The sequence below is a fragment of the Saimiri boliviensis genome, chromosome 3 (assembly GCF_048565385.1).
Source record: "Saimiri boliviensis isolate mSaiBol1 chromosome 3, mSaiBol1.pri, whole genome shotgun sequence".
Lineage (NCBI taxonomy): Eukaryota > Metazoa > Chordata > Mammalia > Primates > Cebidae > Saimiri > Saimiri boliviensis.
The window spans coordinates 5,901,354-5,918,648 of NC_133451.1; positions in this window are offsets into that span (position 1 = coordinate 5,901,354).

The following is a 17,295-nucleotide window of genomic DNA, read 5'->3' on the forward strand; positions in this document are numbered from 1 at the left end:
TGTCTGTGGAAGTGAGCATCCGCTCAGTGCCTGCTCCTGCTTGGTGATAAGGACACTAGGGTGACCCACAGCCCACAATTCCTGCTCTTTCAGGACTTCCAGGACAGACATATACATGGCATCGTGAAAATGCAGCCTTGGTGGTGGCTCGCTCATGCCTGTTATCCCAGCACTTTGGGAGGCCAGGGTGGGCAGATGTCCTGAGTCCAGGAGTTCAAGACCAGTCTGGGTGACATGATTGCAAAACCCCCTCTCTACAAAAAAAAAGATAAAAAAATTAGCTGGGCATGATGCACACACCTGTAGTCTCAGCTACTTGGGAGGCTGAGGCAGGAGGATCACTTGAGCTTGGGAGGCAGAGGTTGCAGGAAGCCAAGATCACACCACTGCACTCCAGCTTGGGTGACCGAGTGAGACCCTGTCTCAAAAAAAAAAAGAAAAATGCAGCTTGTCCCCTTGCAAAGAAAATGGTTATCTGACCAGATGCATGTGGCAGGAGAGTCATCACGAGGTGTCAGAGCTGGCAAGATTCTTAGCATCAAGTCCCCTCTGACTATTCAGAGGGAGAACTGAGGCCCACAGAGAGGTGTGAGGAATGACCCAAGCTGGGGTGGGGTGGGGGATGGGAGGTGTGCATACAGTCAGTCTAGAGGCCTCCTGCCCTGCCACTCTTCCCCCATCTCAAGAGATGGGGATCTCTCTAGTTTCCCCAACACACACTTTGCCTCAGCTCTTCCCCAGCCCCTAGATGTGAGCTCCAATGGGTGTGTGAATTACCTGGAGCCATCCCAGGTGTCCTGGGCTGTGCTGGCTGATTCACCTCTGTTACCACAGTTGATCCCACAAACTGCCAAGCTGGCACGTGGACTCTCATTTTCCAGGCAAGGAAACAGGCGCTGGGCAGTGAGGCCACGCAGCCCAGGGCTCCCAGCTCTGCCCCCCACCCTCCCGTCCAGAAGCTGCTGCTCAGTCTCCACCCTCCCAATCCCCTTGCCCCAGCTCCCATTCAGAGCCACCAGGGGTCACAGCATGAATAAAAGTAGTAGCAGCTGTAACACACAAGGAGCTCAACTGGGCAATGGGTCCATCCCTATGGGGCAGAGGCAGAGTGAGAAGCATTAATTGATTTCAGAAGAGCTTCCCTCTGGCCCAGGGGCTCTCAGTAGTCCATGAAAAAGCAGATCCCCTCTGCCTCCATAACTTCATAACTTGGAGTGTCATCTCCTTCACCATGGAGACAGGACTTCTCATTTTTAGGACACAATGCCTGGAATTGAGGTTTCTCTTGTTGGTTCTGGAAATTGAGCAGTATGAGGGGGAAAAAAAAATGAAGGCAGGAATAGCCTAGATGGCTGAGGGTCAGCAACCTCAGGCACACACAGGGCAGCTGGAGGCACCGAAATGGAAAAGCGTCAAATAGCCAGAGGCGCCTTTGCGAAGCTTCGCACCGGGCGGCGAGCAGCAGCTCTCAGGCCCGGCAGTTCTATCTCACAGTTAGCAAAGGCTGTGTCCTAGCTTGCACTACGTTCAGAGCAGCAAATTCAGGGAAGTGGAACTCAGATGCAGCACGTTCACAAAAGGGCAAAAGCACACGTGCAGCAAAAGAAGGCACCGATGAAAACATTCTAACAAGAGAATCCCTTTGGTCTCATAACACAACCGAAGGGAGCCATCATATAAAATTAGCCCTAAATTGAGGCAGATTGTCATCAAAAGATGTTCACTACAGTTGTCCCATTCATAAACTGGGAGTAGCCTCATATTACAACAGTAACCTGGACATAATGTAGATACCCAGCAATGAGGGAAGGGAAGGAACAGAGTAACACAAAAGGAGGCATCAGAAAAATCTTTAAAGAATTGACAACGCACTTTAGGAGGCCGAGGCAGGTGGATCACCAGGTCGAGAGATCGAGACCATCCTGGTCAACATGGTGAAACCCCGTCTCTACTAAAAATACAAAAAATTAGCTGGGCATGGTGGCACGTGCCTGTAATCCCAGCTACTCAGGAGGCTGAGGCAGGAGAATTGCCTGAACCCAGGAGGCGGAGGTTGCGGTGAGCCGAGATCGCGCCATTGCACTCCAGCCTGGGTAACAAGAGCGAAACTCTGTCTCAAAAAAAAAAAAAAAAAAAAAAGAATTGTCAGCACAGAGGAAATGCGGAAGCTGAGTCCTACCTGAATGCGATTAAAGTATATGACTGCACTCCACCTACAGCAACTAAAGAAGATGGGTGGATCACGAGGTCAAGAGATCGAGACCAACCTGGTCAACATGGTGAAACCCCGTCTCTACTAAAAATACAAAAAATTAGCTGGGCATGGTGGCGCGTGCCTGTAATCCCAGCTACTCAGGAGGCTGAGGCAGGAGAATTGCCTGAACCCAGGAGGCGGAGGTTGCGGTGAGCCGAGATCGCGCCATTGCACTCCAGCCTGGGTAACAGGAGCGAAACTCCGTCTCAAAAAAAAAAAACAAAAGAAGAAGATGGGAACAATCACCAACATGGGCCTTCCAGCTCAGCCAGGTATCTGCTGCCTGTGGGGTTTTGTTGTTGTTGATGTTTTTGAGACAAGAGTCTGGCTCTGTCAACCAGGCTGGAGTGCAATGGTGCCATCTCAGCCACTGCAACCTCCACCTCCCATGTTCAAGCGATTCTCCTGCCTCAGCCTCCCAAGTAGGTGGGACTACAGGTGCGTACCACCACGCCCAGCTAATTGTTTTATTTTTAGTAGAGACGGGGTTTGGCCATGTTGGCCAGGCTGGTCTTGAACTCCTGACCTCAGGTGATCCACCTGCTTTGGCCTCCCAAAGTACTGGGATTACAGGCGTGAGCCACCACATCTGGCCTTTTTGTATTTTCTGTAAAGACGGGATTTTTGCTGTGTTGCTTAGGCTCGTTCCAAATTCCTGAGCTTCAGTGATCCACCCACCTCGGCCTCCCAGTGCTGGGATTACAAGCAATACCATTGCGCCCCGCCTGCTTATATGTTTTGATGTTTAAATTTGCTCCCAGCCGGGTGCAGTGGCTCACGCCTATAATTCCACCACTTTGGGAGGCTGAGGTGGGCAAATCAGGAGGTCAGGAGTTTGAGACCAGCCTTGCCAACAAGGTGAAACCCCGTCTCTACTAAAAATACAAAAAATGAGCTGGGCATGGCGGCAGGTGCCTGTAATCTCAGCTACTCAACAGGCTGAGGCAGGAGAATCACTTGAACCCGGGAGGCGCAGGTGGCAGTGAGCCGAGATGGCACCACTGCACTCCAGCCCAAGCAGCAGTGCAAGACTCCGTCTCAAAAAAAAACCCCAAAAAATTTGCTCCCAACAAGCGTATGCTATATTTCTGCTATATGCCATGCTCACCGATGGGTAACCAGCAGGCCTAGAGAAGGGCAGGAACCTAGGGCATCAGACAAGGGTCCCCAGCCCTTCCCCCCACGGCCTTGAGAGAAGCAAGACAAGTACTGGTCCCATTTTCTGAATGGGAAAACTCGGGATCGAGGAGGTGACCGAATCAATCCAGGGCCACACGACACTCGCCGTTGCTGGGAGTGAGGACAGGAGAGCTGTGTGTCTGCTGGGCAGTGTGACCTGCCCCCTTCCGCAGCATCTCATTGTCCCAGAGACCCTACGCCTCCGTTGTATGGGAGCGCTTGAATCCAGGTAGGTCTGGCTCAAAACCTATGGTCACTCATTCCCAGAGTATCCCAAGTAGTTAATTGGAAGAAATACGTTTTAAGGGTGCCGAGACTGGAGCCTATGGTCTGGGCTGGGGGAGGAGACCTGGAGGATCCCCTGTGGCCCTGGCTCAGCGAGTCCTGAGAGGCACCCAGTGCTGGAGGCCACGAGACTCTAGGTGCCAAGAAAACAGAAAGCGCTTGGGGGTGGGGCTCCATGTGACAGCACACCAAAGTGGAATTTTCCAAGTAGCCTTATTTTTAAAGGCATTACCCAGTTGCCTGCTGCCGCCACCATCACAAAGCAAAGCCCGATTTAGAAGCAGGCAGGAGTCAGGGCTCACGTGGAGCCGCGTGGGGGCTGAAGAGAAGAGGCGGGCAGGGGACGCAGGCCCAGCTCCTTCCCACTTCTGCTGATCCTCTGCGGGGACCCCCTGCCACATGTGAGGCCCTTTGTTGCCAGGCCTGAGGTCTCCCCAGGCCCACAGAACCACCCGGGGCTCCCCAGAAGTTCCTGGAATTCTCTCGAATCCCTGCCTCTGCACCCGCTGTGCCCCAACCTGCACCCCCACCGCGCCCCCATCCCCTCTCATCCCTCCTCCCTTCCATGCTTGGCCGGCTCCCCCAGGTGCTCTGACCCTTGGGGAATCACTCCTGACTCGCACCCACCTCTCCGCCCCCGGCTGCCCCTGCCCGCTTTCTTGAATGCCTTCGTATTCCTGGACCCGGGCACCCAGCCCAGCCCAGGGCCCCCACGGGAGGGACCAGCAGCAAAGCCTTGCTGAGCTCCACGGTGTGTGCGTCAGCTCTCTTCACCTTCACACCCACCCAAGGGGCAGAAAGGAAGCAGGGCTCAGACAGGGAAGCCCCCCTGCCCGCAGCCCCGCAGCCCGCAGCCCCCGTCTTCTTCCCCCAGAAACACTTGGTGCCTTCTTGCCCGTCTACGGAGCACTGCCCTTCCTCTTCAAGGAGGAAGCAGGCCTCAGCTTCCCCATCCTTGCCCAGGGGCTTCACTGGAGCCCAGGAGATGCCCCCTGCAGCTGTCCATCTGCCCACAGATGTTCCAAGCCTCTCCCGTGCCAGGCCTTGTGCACAGAGCAGTGGGAGGGTAGAATCTGTTCTTGTTTCAATGGTGGCTGATGGGGAGGTGAAGGGGAGGGGGATTCCTCGGCCTGGAAGGGCAAGGGTGAGCTAGCCAGAAAGGAGCAAGGGAGGGCCCCCCCCCAGTGTCCCAGGAGGAGGGACATACTTCTGGGGCAGGCTGGGGCGACGCAGTAGACGGAAACACCTCCAGTGCTGCTTTACTTCCAGCCACCAAGGCCACCAGGATGTTCTGTGGGCATCAGCCCCTGTCCTTCCTGCTCCTCCTCCACATCTGGCTCCAGCCTACCCTCGCGCCCCATCTGATGTGTGGTTTCCAAGCACATCGGTCTCGGATGCACTGGTCCGAGCTTCCCCCGTCCTGTTCCCCTGCCTCAACCTCCCTCCTACCTTCTCCAGCCACCTACCTCCCTTCCCCTCCAGACTGCTCATGCCTGGCAGAGCCGGCCATTCCCTCCAGAGGGGCCTCCAGGGCCCCTCATGCATTCCCAGGCGTCTCTATGGCTGGGGGCAGCAGCAGAGTTCGAGACTCCAGCCCCATGCAGCATGGGCAGCTGGGGAAGGTCTCGGCAGTAAATGTCTGAATCAATGACCAGTCCTCCTCCTCCCACACGGCAGGGAGCAAGTGGGAGTGCCTTTGAACTCCAAAGCAGGCCACAAGATTTGCCAAGGGGGCATCTGGAGGTGTGGCTGGGGCGGGGCTGGCCCTGTGGTCTCCAGTCTTTTCCAAGAGTGTCCCTCTCCCAGCCCTTGGACATTCGCCTCCCCGGGTCCCACTCCCTGACCTCTAGCATTGTCCGTCACTCTGCGTCCGCCATGAGACTGTGAGCCCGCCCTGGCACACAGGCGCTCAGGACAGGTGGAGGCTTGCGGTCCAGCTTACAGGATCTCGCCTCCAGACGTCCCCAGCCCCGGGGGTCCGGCCCTCCTGGAAGATCCCGGCTTCACCCAACAAGCATGGAATCATCCTCCCCACAAAGTGGAAACCCAGAAAAGGTGTGCCTGGGGTTCAGAGCAGGGCAAGAAGGAGCCACTCACCTCACAGCCCCACAGCCCTCAGGGTCCACCAAGCCCTTTCCCTGGAGGCCCAGGGGACCGCAGGCTCCTCGCACCCATGGCCAACCCAGCCTCCCCACCCTGGCCCCGAAGCACAGGCCTCTCCTCATCACCGGCACCTGCCCTCAGCCTGGAATCAGGCTCAGCTGCTCATGCCTGGAGGAGAATACCCCTCCAGGCTTATTCCCTGCCAGCTGCCCCAACTTCTCTCCAGCCCCACGCTGTGAAGATTCCAGAAAGAGTGGTCTACACACGCCGGTCTACACTGCCTCCCACCCCCTGTCACAGCACTGTGTTTTTCCTGTTGTCCAGGCTGCAGTGCAGTGGGGCCATCGCAGCTCACTGCAGCAACCTCCAGGCACAAGTGATTCTCCCACCTTGGCCTCCCAAGTAGCTGGGACCACAGGTGCAAGCCACCGTGCCCAGCTTCTTTTTTTTTTTTTTTTTTTTTTTTTTGTAGAGATGGGGGCTCACTATGTTGTCCGAGCTGGTCTCAAAACTCCTAGGCTCAAGCTCTCCTCCTACCTCTGTCTCCCAAAGTGAGCCATCATGCCTGACGCACACTGTTTTTATAATGGAGGGCCAGACTCCCTCACCTGGGCTCCCCCCAGCATGGGGTAGGGTTTCGGCCACACCTCCCACCTTGGCTTGATGGAGTTTCACTCTGTCACCCAGGCTGGAGTGCAGTGGCATGATCTTCGCTCGCCCACTGCTGCCTCCTGGGTTCAGGCGATTCTCCTGCCTCAGCCTCCTGAGTAGCTGGCAACACAGGTGCTCACCACCACATCCAGCTATTTTTTGTATTTTTAGTAGAGACGGGGTTTCACCATGTTGGCCAGGCTGGTCTTGAACTCATGATCTCAAGTGATCCACCCACCTCAGCCAACCAAAGTGCTGGGATTACAGGCGTGAGCCACTATGCCTGGCCCATTGGCTCATCTTGATTTTGCCCCTAAACCTCAATTTCCTCATCTGTAAAATGGGGATAACCATTGCCACCTCCCCAGGCTCTCAGAAGGAATTGGGAGATGCGGTTTCTTGGAAGAAGAGGCTGGAGTTGGCTCAGGCAATGGCAGGATGGGGGTCTTCGTGTGGGACAGGGACTTGTGGCACCTCCCAGAGGAGGTCATCAGGTAGGCTCTAAGGGCACCAGATCGGGTCCATATTTTGGCAGGGTGGACTGACCTGTCTCTCCCAATGGGAACACTGAAGCCACCAAGCCTGCCGCAGCTCCCCATCCACCTGTTACCCAGCTGTGACCCCAGGAGATGGAGAGGGTCTTGAAGGCAGGGACAGCAGCCGCTCTGTGAGAGATGCCAGCTCCTTGGTTGACAGGTATGAATATCACTGCTTTACAGAAGAGGCAGCTGTGATCTGGGGGACTTGCCATCTTGCACAGGTCACATAGTCACAGAGTGGCAGACCGCTGCCCAGAAGTGGCAGCTACATGCCCAGTCCAGGGTCGCCACGTCCCTGTGATTCTTGGAAGTGGGCTGTGTTAGACCTAGGGCCGTCCCAGGGCCCAGCTAGTGCGGGCCCCTCGTGAACTGGTTTATGGCAGGGGCTCTGCTCTTGGGTGCCTTTCACAGGTCAAACAATTTTGCCTTTATTATTACTCAAATGCTTACCAAAATATCTTGTGTGTGCTAGGTCATGTGGTAGATGTTAATGACCCAGAAGTGACTCAAAACGAATCCTCCTCAGGCCAGGCACAGTGCCTCAGGCTTGTAATCCTAGCACTTTGGCAGGCCGAGGGGGGAGGATCGCTTGGGCCCAGGGGTTCAAAACCAACCCAGGCAACATGGCAAGACTCTGTCTTTACCAAAAATAATGATAATTAAGAAAACAATTAGCCAGGAGTGGTGGCACACATCTGTAGTCCCAGCTACTTGGGAGGCTGAAGTGGGAGGATTTCATGTGCCCAGGAGTTCAAGGTTAAAGCGAGCTGTGATCACACCACCGTGCTCCAGCCTGGGCGACAGGGCAAGACCCTGTCTCTAAAAACAAACGAAGAAACCCAGGCATTCCCAGTTTACAGGGGAGTCCAATGTACAAGCAGGTGTCTTATTTTTGAAAAACAACTCTTATTTTTTTTTCCCACATTAAAGTAATTCATACCCATTTGTAAAATATCTCGGTCTGGGCTGGCCTGGGCAGAGACTCACGGCTGTAATCCCAGCACCTGGGGAGGCCGAGGCGGGTGGACTGCTTGAGCTCAGGAGTTCAAGACCAGCCTGGGCAGGATGGCGAGACCTCTGTCTACTTTAGGTGCATGCCACCACACCCAGCTATTTTTTTTTTTTTTTTTGTAGAGACAAGTCTCACTGTGTAGCCCGGACTTGTCTCAAACTCCTAGACTCAAGCAGTCCTCCTACCTCCATCTCTGAAAGTGCTGGAATTACAGGTGTGAACCGCCATGCCTGGCCCACAGCATTTTTTTTAAAGTGGAGGGCCAAGCCCCCTCACCTCAGCTCTCCAAAATACCAAAAACAGAAAAAAATCAGCCAGGTAGGGTGTTGCATGCCTGTAGTCCCAGCTGCTTGGGAGGCTAACATGGGAGGATTACTTAAGCCCCGGGAGGCAGAGGTTGCAGTGAGTCAAGACTGCACCACTGCACTCCAGCCTGGACAACAGAGCAAGACCCTGTCTCAAAAACAGCAACAACAGAAATGGCAAATTCAGATGTAGCCAAAGAAAAAAACCACATTGTACTTGTAATACTGCTTTCTGGAAGTACCCACTGAAGTCTGGGTAGATTTCCCGTCAGCCATTTTTTTCTACGTTATGCGTATCATGAGTTGGAACTTTAGAGCTTCCCCATCTGTGGCTTTTGAGTGGTACAAGCAGCCGCTCTGAGCAGTTTCCTTATCTCTGAAAGTCAGCTTAAAAAACATTCCCGGCTGGGTGCGATGGCACATGCCTGTAATCCCAGCACTTTGGGAGGGCGAGGTGGGCAGATCATGAGGTCAAGAGTTCAAGACCAGCCTGGCCAACATGGTGAAACCCCATCTCTACTAAAAATACAAAAATTAGCCGGGCGTGGTGGTGCCTGCCTGTAGTCCCAGCTACTTGGGAGGCTGAGGCACAAGAATCATTTGAACCCAAATGGCAGAGGTTGTGGTGAGCCCAGATCGTGTCATTGCACTCCAGCATAGGCGACAGAGCAACACTTTGTCTCAAAAAAAGAAAAAAAATCCATAGGCCAGGCATGGTGGCTCACACCTGTAATCCCAGCACTCTGGAGGTCGAGATGAGAGAATTGCCCCAGGAGTTTAAGAGCAGCCTGGGCAACAAAGGGAGACTCCGTCTCTAAAAAAAAAAAAAAAAAAAAAAATTAACCAGGCATGGTGGTGCACGCCTGTTATCTCAGTGTTATCTCAGCTACTGGTGAGGCTGACATGGGAGGACTGTGTTGAGCCCTGGAGTTCAAGGCTGCAATGAGCTGTGATTGTGCCACTGCACTCCAGCCTGGGTGACAGAGCCAGACCCTGTCTTAAAAAAAAAAAAAAAAAAAAAAAAAAAAATCGAGTGAGAGAGAGAATGCTCAGAGGATTAAGTGGAAGTTAAATGAGACAGAATAACATGGAGTGTTGAGTGGCCAGCCAGGACAGGCAGTGCCTGCTTTGTGATGAGGAGGACAGTCTTTGTCGGTTTATTAATTTACAGCTATCACATGGCCAACTCCTCGTTTTCCAGATGGAGAAACTGAGGCACAAGGAAGACGAAGTTCCAGGGTGAGGGAAGACTAAGGCCAAGAACCCCCCTTCATTCGCTCCCACCCAGGACCCGCTGGGAACTTCTCCTACAGCCTGTTCTGTGCTGTAGCAAAAAGCAAAGGCTCTTGAATGTGCCTGTGTCTTCCAGGAAGCCGCCTCATCTGGCTGACGTGGTGGGCAACCATTTGTTTATGCATAAATGATTCTGGCTATTGAGCTTAAGGGGAAATAGCTGGAATGTCCAGTAAAGGCATGGCCAGGCGCCAGCCCTGCCTCGTGGCATGAAGCGTCCTTTAGGTGAGAGATTTTATTATTTAATTATTTAACTTTTTTATTTTTTTTTGAGATGGAGTCTTGCTCTTGTTGTTCAGGCTGGAGTGCAGTGGTGCAATCTTGGCTCACTGCAACCTCCGCCTCCTAGGTTCAAGCAATTCTCCTGCCTCAGCCTCCTGAGTAGCTGGGATTACAGGTGCCTGCCACCACACCCGGGTAATTTTTTGTATTTTTAGTATAGACAGGGTTTTGCCATGTTGGGCAGGCTGGTCTTGAACTTCTGACCTCAAGTGATCTGCCTGCCTCAGCCTCCCAAAGTGCTGGGATTATAGGTGTGAGCCACCACACCCGGCCTAATTTTTTAAGTTTTTTGAGACAGTGTCACTCCATCGCCCAGGCTGGAGTGCAGTGGCTATCTATCTTGGCTCGCTGCAACCTCTACCTCCCAGGTTCAAGCAATTCTCTTGTCTCAGCCTCCCAAATACCTGGGATTACAGACGTGTGCCACCATGCTTGGCTAATTTTTATATTTTCAGTAGAGATGGAGTTTTTCCATGTTAGCCAGGCTGCTCTTGAACTCCTGATCTCAAGCAATTCGCCCACCTTGACCTCCCAAAGTGCTGGGATTATAGATGTGAGCCGCTGTGTCGGGCTAATATTTTAGAATATCTTAATGGCATGAATGGCATCAGTTGGGTTTTTTTTTCTTTTCTTTTCTTTTTTTTTTTTTAAGACAGAGTCTCATTCTGTTGCCAGGGGCCAGGCTGGAGTGCAGTGCACATCTCGGCTCACTGCAATCTCTGCCTCTTGGGTTCAAGCGATTCTCCTGCCTCCGTCTGCCAAGTAGCTGGGACTACAGGTGCATGCCACCACGCCCAGCTAATTTTTGTATTTTTTAGTAGAGACAGGGTTTCACCATGTTGGTCAGGATGGTCTCGATCTCTTGACCTCGTGATCTGCCCACCTCGGCCTCCCAAAGTGCTGGGATTACAGGCGTGAGCCACCGCGCCCAGTCCTGGGTTCTCAGGGAACTTCTCACTCACAGAGTAGGATGTAAAATCAAACCCAAGGAATGCTGTCAATTATGAAAAATGTCCACAGAGACAACCTGTAGTGGAGTTTTTAGCATGTGTGCTTTACACTTTTTGTTATTTTTCAAATCTTCTATCATCTTATTATATCCTTTACAATCAAACAATTTTATTAAAACAAGGTGGTTTAGGAGAACAGGTTTGCAGGGAGAACATGTTCACCCATTCACAAGTTCTCAGGGCTGCGCACAAGGGGAGCAAATGCAGGTGCAGTCCCACGCTCGTGAAGTCCCTGGTCTCAGGGAGAAAAGGAGGTGAGGATCAAAGATTCACATGACTCCGAGAGATACTGCAACTGTGACAAATATCATAGAAACATATACTGGGGCATGGGAGATGGTTGGCTGATAGGGTTTGGCTGTGTCCCCACCCAAATCTCATCTTGAATTGTAGTTCCCATAATCCCCATGTGTCATGGGAGGGACTGGTGGGAAGTAATAGAATCGTGGGGGTAGTTACCCTCGTGCTGTTCTTATGATAGTGGGTTCTCATGAGATCTGATGGTTATTTATATTATTTTAATTATATCTTTGAGACGGAGTCTTGCTCTTTTGCCCAGGCTGGAGTGCAATGGCAGGATCTTGGTTCACTGCAACCTCTGCCTCCCGGGTTCAAGCGATTCTTCTGCCTCAGCCTCCTAGGTAGCTGGGACTACAGGTGCCCGCCACCACACCCAGCTAATTTTTGTATTTTTAGTAGAGATGGGATTTCAACATGTTGGCCAGGCTGATCTTGAACTCCTGACCTCAGATGATCCACCCACCTCGGCTTCCCAAAGTGCTGGGATTACAGGCATGAGCCACTGCACCCGGTGAGATCTGCTGGTTTCATAAGGGGCTTTTCCCCACTTTTGTTCATTCTACTTCTCCTCGCTGCCATGTGAAGAAGGACGTGTTTGCTTCCCCTTCTGCCATGATTGTTAAGTTTCCTGAGGCCTCCCAAGCCATGCTGAACTATGAGTCAACTAAACCTCTTCCGTTTATAAATTACCCAGTCTCAGGCATGTCTTTATTAGCAGTGTGATCGCAGACTAATATACTGGCCTCATGAGGGAAGCTGAGACCTGAAGCCTGGTTGGCATTAGTCAGGGGAATTGGAGAAGAAAGACACCCTTGGCAGCTAAAACAGGGTGTGCAAAGGCCCTGTGGTGCTGGTGTGTCTCAGTCCACTCGGGCTGCCGTCACACAATACTGCACACTGCAGAGCTTAGCAACAGCTACAATTTATTTTTCACTGTTCTGGAGCCTGGAAGTCGAAGATCGAAGTTCCAGCAGATTCAGCATCTGGTGAGGGTCCACTTCCTGGTTCCTAGACAGCGCCTTCTCATTCTGTCCTCACATGGTGGAGGGGTGAGGGACCTGTCTGGAGTCTCATTTATGAGGACACTAATCCACCCTTATGACCTCATCACCTCCCCAGCGCCCCACCTCCTAACACTAGCACATTGAGGCTAGGATTTCAACATATAAATTTGCAGGGTTGGGCGGGGGGTATTAGATATTCAGACCACAGCAGCAGGAGGGAGTGACACTGGGCAGGACCCATCTGCTGGGAGCTGAAGTGGAGGTAGATTCGAGGGCATGAGATCAGATGTGCATTTTGCAAAGATCCTCCTGACTGCAGGGCAGAGAACGGCTGAGTGCCTCGAAAACTCGGGAATTCCAGTTTCCAAATGCCCAGAGCTCTTGGCAGCAGTGGGGGCTCAGCCTGTTGTACCAAGCATGTAACTGTCTACCTTCTCAATGAGGCATCTTTAGAGGAAGGAGTCTGCCTGCCTCCTGGAATGTTCTTGAATACCACGGCAAGGAAAACCCTTCAAGGGAAACCTCATGATTCTTTTGTTTTTGTTTTTGTTTTTGTTTTTGAGACAGAGTCTTGCAATGGCACGATCTTGGCTCACTGCAAACTCCACCTCCTTGGTTCAAGCAATTCTCCCGCCACAGCCTCCCGAACAGCTGGGATTACAGGCACCTGCCATCACGCTCAGCTACATTTTTTGTATTTTTAGTAGAGCTGGAGTTGCAGCATGTTGGCCAGGCTGGTCTCAAACTTCTGACCTCAGGTGATCCACCAGCCTTGCCTTCCCGAAGTGCTGAGATTAAGGTTTGAGCCATGGTGCCTGGCCTTTTCTTTTTCTTTCTTTTTTTTTTTTTTATGGAGTCTTGCTCTGTTAACAGCCCAGGCTGTGGTGGCAAGAGGAGGCCTGTGCAGATCTGTAGAGCTCAAGGCTGGTGGGAGGCCCAAGCTCTGAAAGGATGGGAGAGCGCCTCTACCACACCTGCCCAGCTAGTAAGTTCAGCAAGGTTTCCAGCAACCCTGGGAGCGTCGTGGACGCTGAGTTTATACTCCCCCTGAAACGGGTGGCCTGTTTTTGAAAAGCACTGATGGAGAACCCTTCCCTGTCCCTCTGCCTCTGGGAGAGGGGTTGCCCTGCATGCCCGGCAGCCTGGGGATTGCTGTGGGCTCCTGGAGAACTCTCCGGGGCTTCCCAGGCAGTGGGTACCAGCAATGTCCCTGTCTCCTCCTCCCTCCGCTAGATGGCCACCAGGCTGTGAGGGGTAAGAATGGATCCCAGCATCTGCTGCAACTTTTCCTTTTGATTCTACTTGGGGTCTTCAGAAGTATGCTCCATTGCTGGCCAGAAAGCTATTCCCATCTCTTACATTTTAAAAATCTTTTTTCTTTTCTTTTCTTTTTTTTTTTTGAGATGGAGTCTTGCTCTGTCGCCCAGGCTGGAGTGCAGTGGCGTGATCCTGGCTCACTGCAACCTCCACCTCCCAGGCTCAAGAGATTCTCCTGCCTCAGCCTCCTGAGTAGCTGGGATTACAGGCACCCACCACTACACACAGCTAATTTTTGTATTTTTAGTAGAGACGAGGTTCCACCGTGTTGGCCAAGATGGTCTTGATCTCTTGACCTCATAATCCACCTGCCTCGACCTCCCAAAGGGCTGAGATTACAGGCGTGAGCCACCACACCCGGCCTTCTTTCTTTCTTTTCTTTCCCTCCCTCCCTTCCTTCCTTCCTTTTTTTTTTTTTTTTAAAGACAAGGTTTTGCTCTGTCACCCAGTCTGGAGTGCAGTGTTGCAATCATAGCTCACTGAAGCCTTGAACTCCTGGGCTCAAGCCATCTTCCCACCTCAGCCTCTGAGCCTCAAGAGATCCTTCAGCCTTAGACTTCGAAAGCCATTTAAAAAATGTTTTGTTTTGTTTTGTTTTGTTTTTTGAGACAGAATCTCACTCTGTCACCCGGCTGGCGTGCAGTGGCACGATCTCGGCTCACTGCACCCTCTGCCTCCTGGGTTCTTCTCCTGCCTGAGCCTCCTGAGTAGCCGGGATTACAGGCGTCTGTCACGTCTGGCTAATTTGTGTAATTTTGGTAGAGATGGGGTTTCACCATGTTGGTCAGGATGGTCTCAATCTCTCGACCTCATGATCCACTCACCTCGGCCTCCCAAAGTGCTGGGATTACAGGTGTCATCCCGGCCTAAAAACTCTTTGAAAACAACTTTTATTATGGAAACTGTCAAATATATACGCAGTAGAGAGCAGCCTAATGAGCCCCTGAGGCCTGCCTCAACAGTGAGCAATGTTCTGCCCTTCTTCTCTCCTCTCCGTGTTCTTCCTATCACATGTTTTCCTGGATTCCTTTAGAGTATAGCTCAGATATGTCAGTTCATATGAAGATACTTCAGCTTGTTCTATACATGCCTCTAGAAGTAAGACTTTTAGGATGGGTGCGATGGCTCACGCCTGTAACCCCAGCACTTTGGGAGGCTGAGGCGGGCGGATCATGTGAGGTTGGGAGTTTGAGACCAGCCTGACCAACATGGAGAAACCCCGTCTCTACTAAAAATACCAAAACTTAGCCGGGTGTGGTGGCACATGCCTATAATCCCAGTTACTCAGGAGGCTGAGGCAGGAGAATCGCTTGAACCCAGGAGGTGGAGGTTGCAGTGAGCTGAGCTCACGCCACTGCACTCCAGACTGGGCAACAAGAGTGAAACTCTTGTCTCAAAAAAAAAAAAAAAGTAAGACTTTTTTGGAAGCTTAATTATGATACTGTCAGCACATCTGATAACACTGACAATTCCTCAGTATCTTCTGCGAGCCCAGTGTTTCTCTAACAGTGTCTCTTTACAGTTTGTTAAACCTGGTTCCAAAGGGCTCACGCTGTGCTTGGCTTATATTAGGGTTGCACAATGGTGAGACCTATTATTTTTTCAACGGACTGCAATGATGACTTTGCTAATTCCTTGTGTACAGTTACAAAGGGCCTTCCCTTCCATGAATGAATAACCAAACTCACTGCCACGTTGGCGGTGGGGCGGGTGCGCTCCATTTCCTCCAGCCGAGGGGACTCAGGTCAGAGGAGGGCAGTGGCCTGCGTGGGACCCCAGCTCACCCCTCCCCACACCAGGCCGACCCCAGGCCCGGTCACCAGCCTGGTGCTGGGTTCACATTCATACACTGAGCTCATCCAACTGTGAGAAGGGAGAAAACACCATGGTGATCTTCTTTTAAAAGCTACAGAAGTTCTAGCAGATTCTCTGCTGTGTATCAGTGGATTTTTTCCCCAGACCTGTTCAACAGGCAGTATTTATTTTATGTGTTTTTTTAAATTTTTAAAAATTTATTTAGAGACAGGGTCTCACTCTGTCCCTCAAGCTGGAGTGCAGGGTCTCACGGCTCACTGCAGCCTTGACTTTCTAGGCTCAGATGATCCTCCCACCTTAGCCTCCCAAGTAGCTGAGACTACAGGACGTGCCACCATGCCTAGCTAAGTTTTTGTGTTTTTTTGTAGAGATGGGGCTTCAACATATTACCCAGGCTGGTCTCCAACTTGTGGGCTCAAGTGATCCTCCTGCCTCAGCCTCCCAAAGTACTGGGATTACCAGTGTGAGCCACGGTGCCCAGAGTGCACCAGCAGATTCTACAACCCCTAACTGCTGTCCAGGACACAAATGGTGCCCCTGCTCACCATGTTTTCGTGCCCACTGCTGCCTCCAGGGTGAAACCAGATTCCCCCAGGAAGCATTCACAGTGCCCCTGCCATCCCTCTATTCTCATCTCTTCCCACATCCTCATACACATCCCACCCAGAACCAGCTGTGACACTGAGATCCATATTCTGATAAACCACTAGATACTTTTGCTATGGCTTGAGCAGCTGATTTTAGGGGGCACTGAGGGAGAAATTGGCACTCCTGGTGGCAAAACTCCAACTTTACAGAGGAGAAAACTGTGGCTTAGAGGGAGTAAAAGACCTGCCAAAGGCCACACAGGGAAACCAGGATTAATTAGAGCCAGGCACTCTGGCCCCACACCCTGGGTTCTTCCTGCTCCCTCCTCCCACAGGGCTGGGAGTGGGCTCGACCCTGGAAAAGGGGAGGGGGTGCATTTCTGTGTCGGCCAGGGCTCCCCCCGCCACACTGTGTTCCAGCCGCGAAGTCCCAGGGAGGCTGTGCCCCGCAGAGGTTTCCGCTGCTTTCTTTGATCTGCAGCCACTTGCTGAAGAGCTGGACACTGCCCAGAAGGAAACCACACTGCCAGGGGCCAAGCTGCAGAGTCAGGGCGTGGAAACGGACCCTGCTGCGTCTCCTCCAAATGAAACGCATAACTTATTCGCAGGAAGGGCTGCACCCCGAGTGCATAAACCCTGACTGTTCCTCCCTCCTTGGCCACCCTGTCCCACGCTGCTGTTCGCGACAGAGCTGGGACCAGCATGCTTCGCTCTGCACAACCAGCCTGATGACTTCATGAGATTCCTGGGGGGATCGCCAGGCTGGGGAATTTGGGGGCAAGATAATGACACCTCTGCTCATGAAGAGAGTGGGACTTAACCCAGATCCTTCAAACTCCTGAAAAGTTCCGAAAGGGGGTGTAGCAGCAGGCTGGAGAGGCCCTCAGAAGTTTATCTAGGAGAGGTTCAAGAGGAACGTGTGATGTGATGTCATCACTGCCAGAGAACCAAAGCCAAGGGAGAGCGGCTGATTCAGAAAAAGAAAATGTATCATCAGCATCAGGTTTAGGGCCTAGTGCATAGTAGGTCTTTGATACACGTTGTTGAAAAAAGGAAAGTTTCCAAACCCTGTTGGCAGCAGCTTACGGCCTATCCCTGGAGAGCTGCTATGGTGACTACCCCCATTCTTCTAAATACTTTCAACCTGAGCCATGAAATTCCTTGCTGCCTACTCAGCAAACTGAAAGCAAATCTTAGTAACACAACCTCTGGATTGTGATACAGTTTGGATATTTGTTCCTGCCCAAATCGTTTACTGAACTGTAATCCCCAATCTTGGAGGTGGGGCCTAATGGGAGGTGTTTGGATCATGGAGGTGGGGCCTAATGGGAGGTGCTTGGATCATGGAGGTGGGGCCTA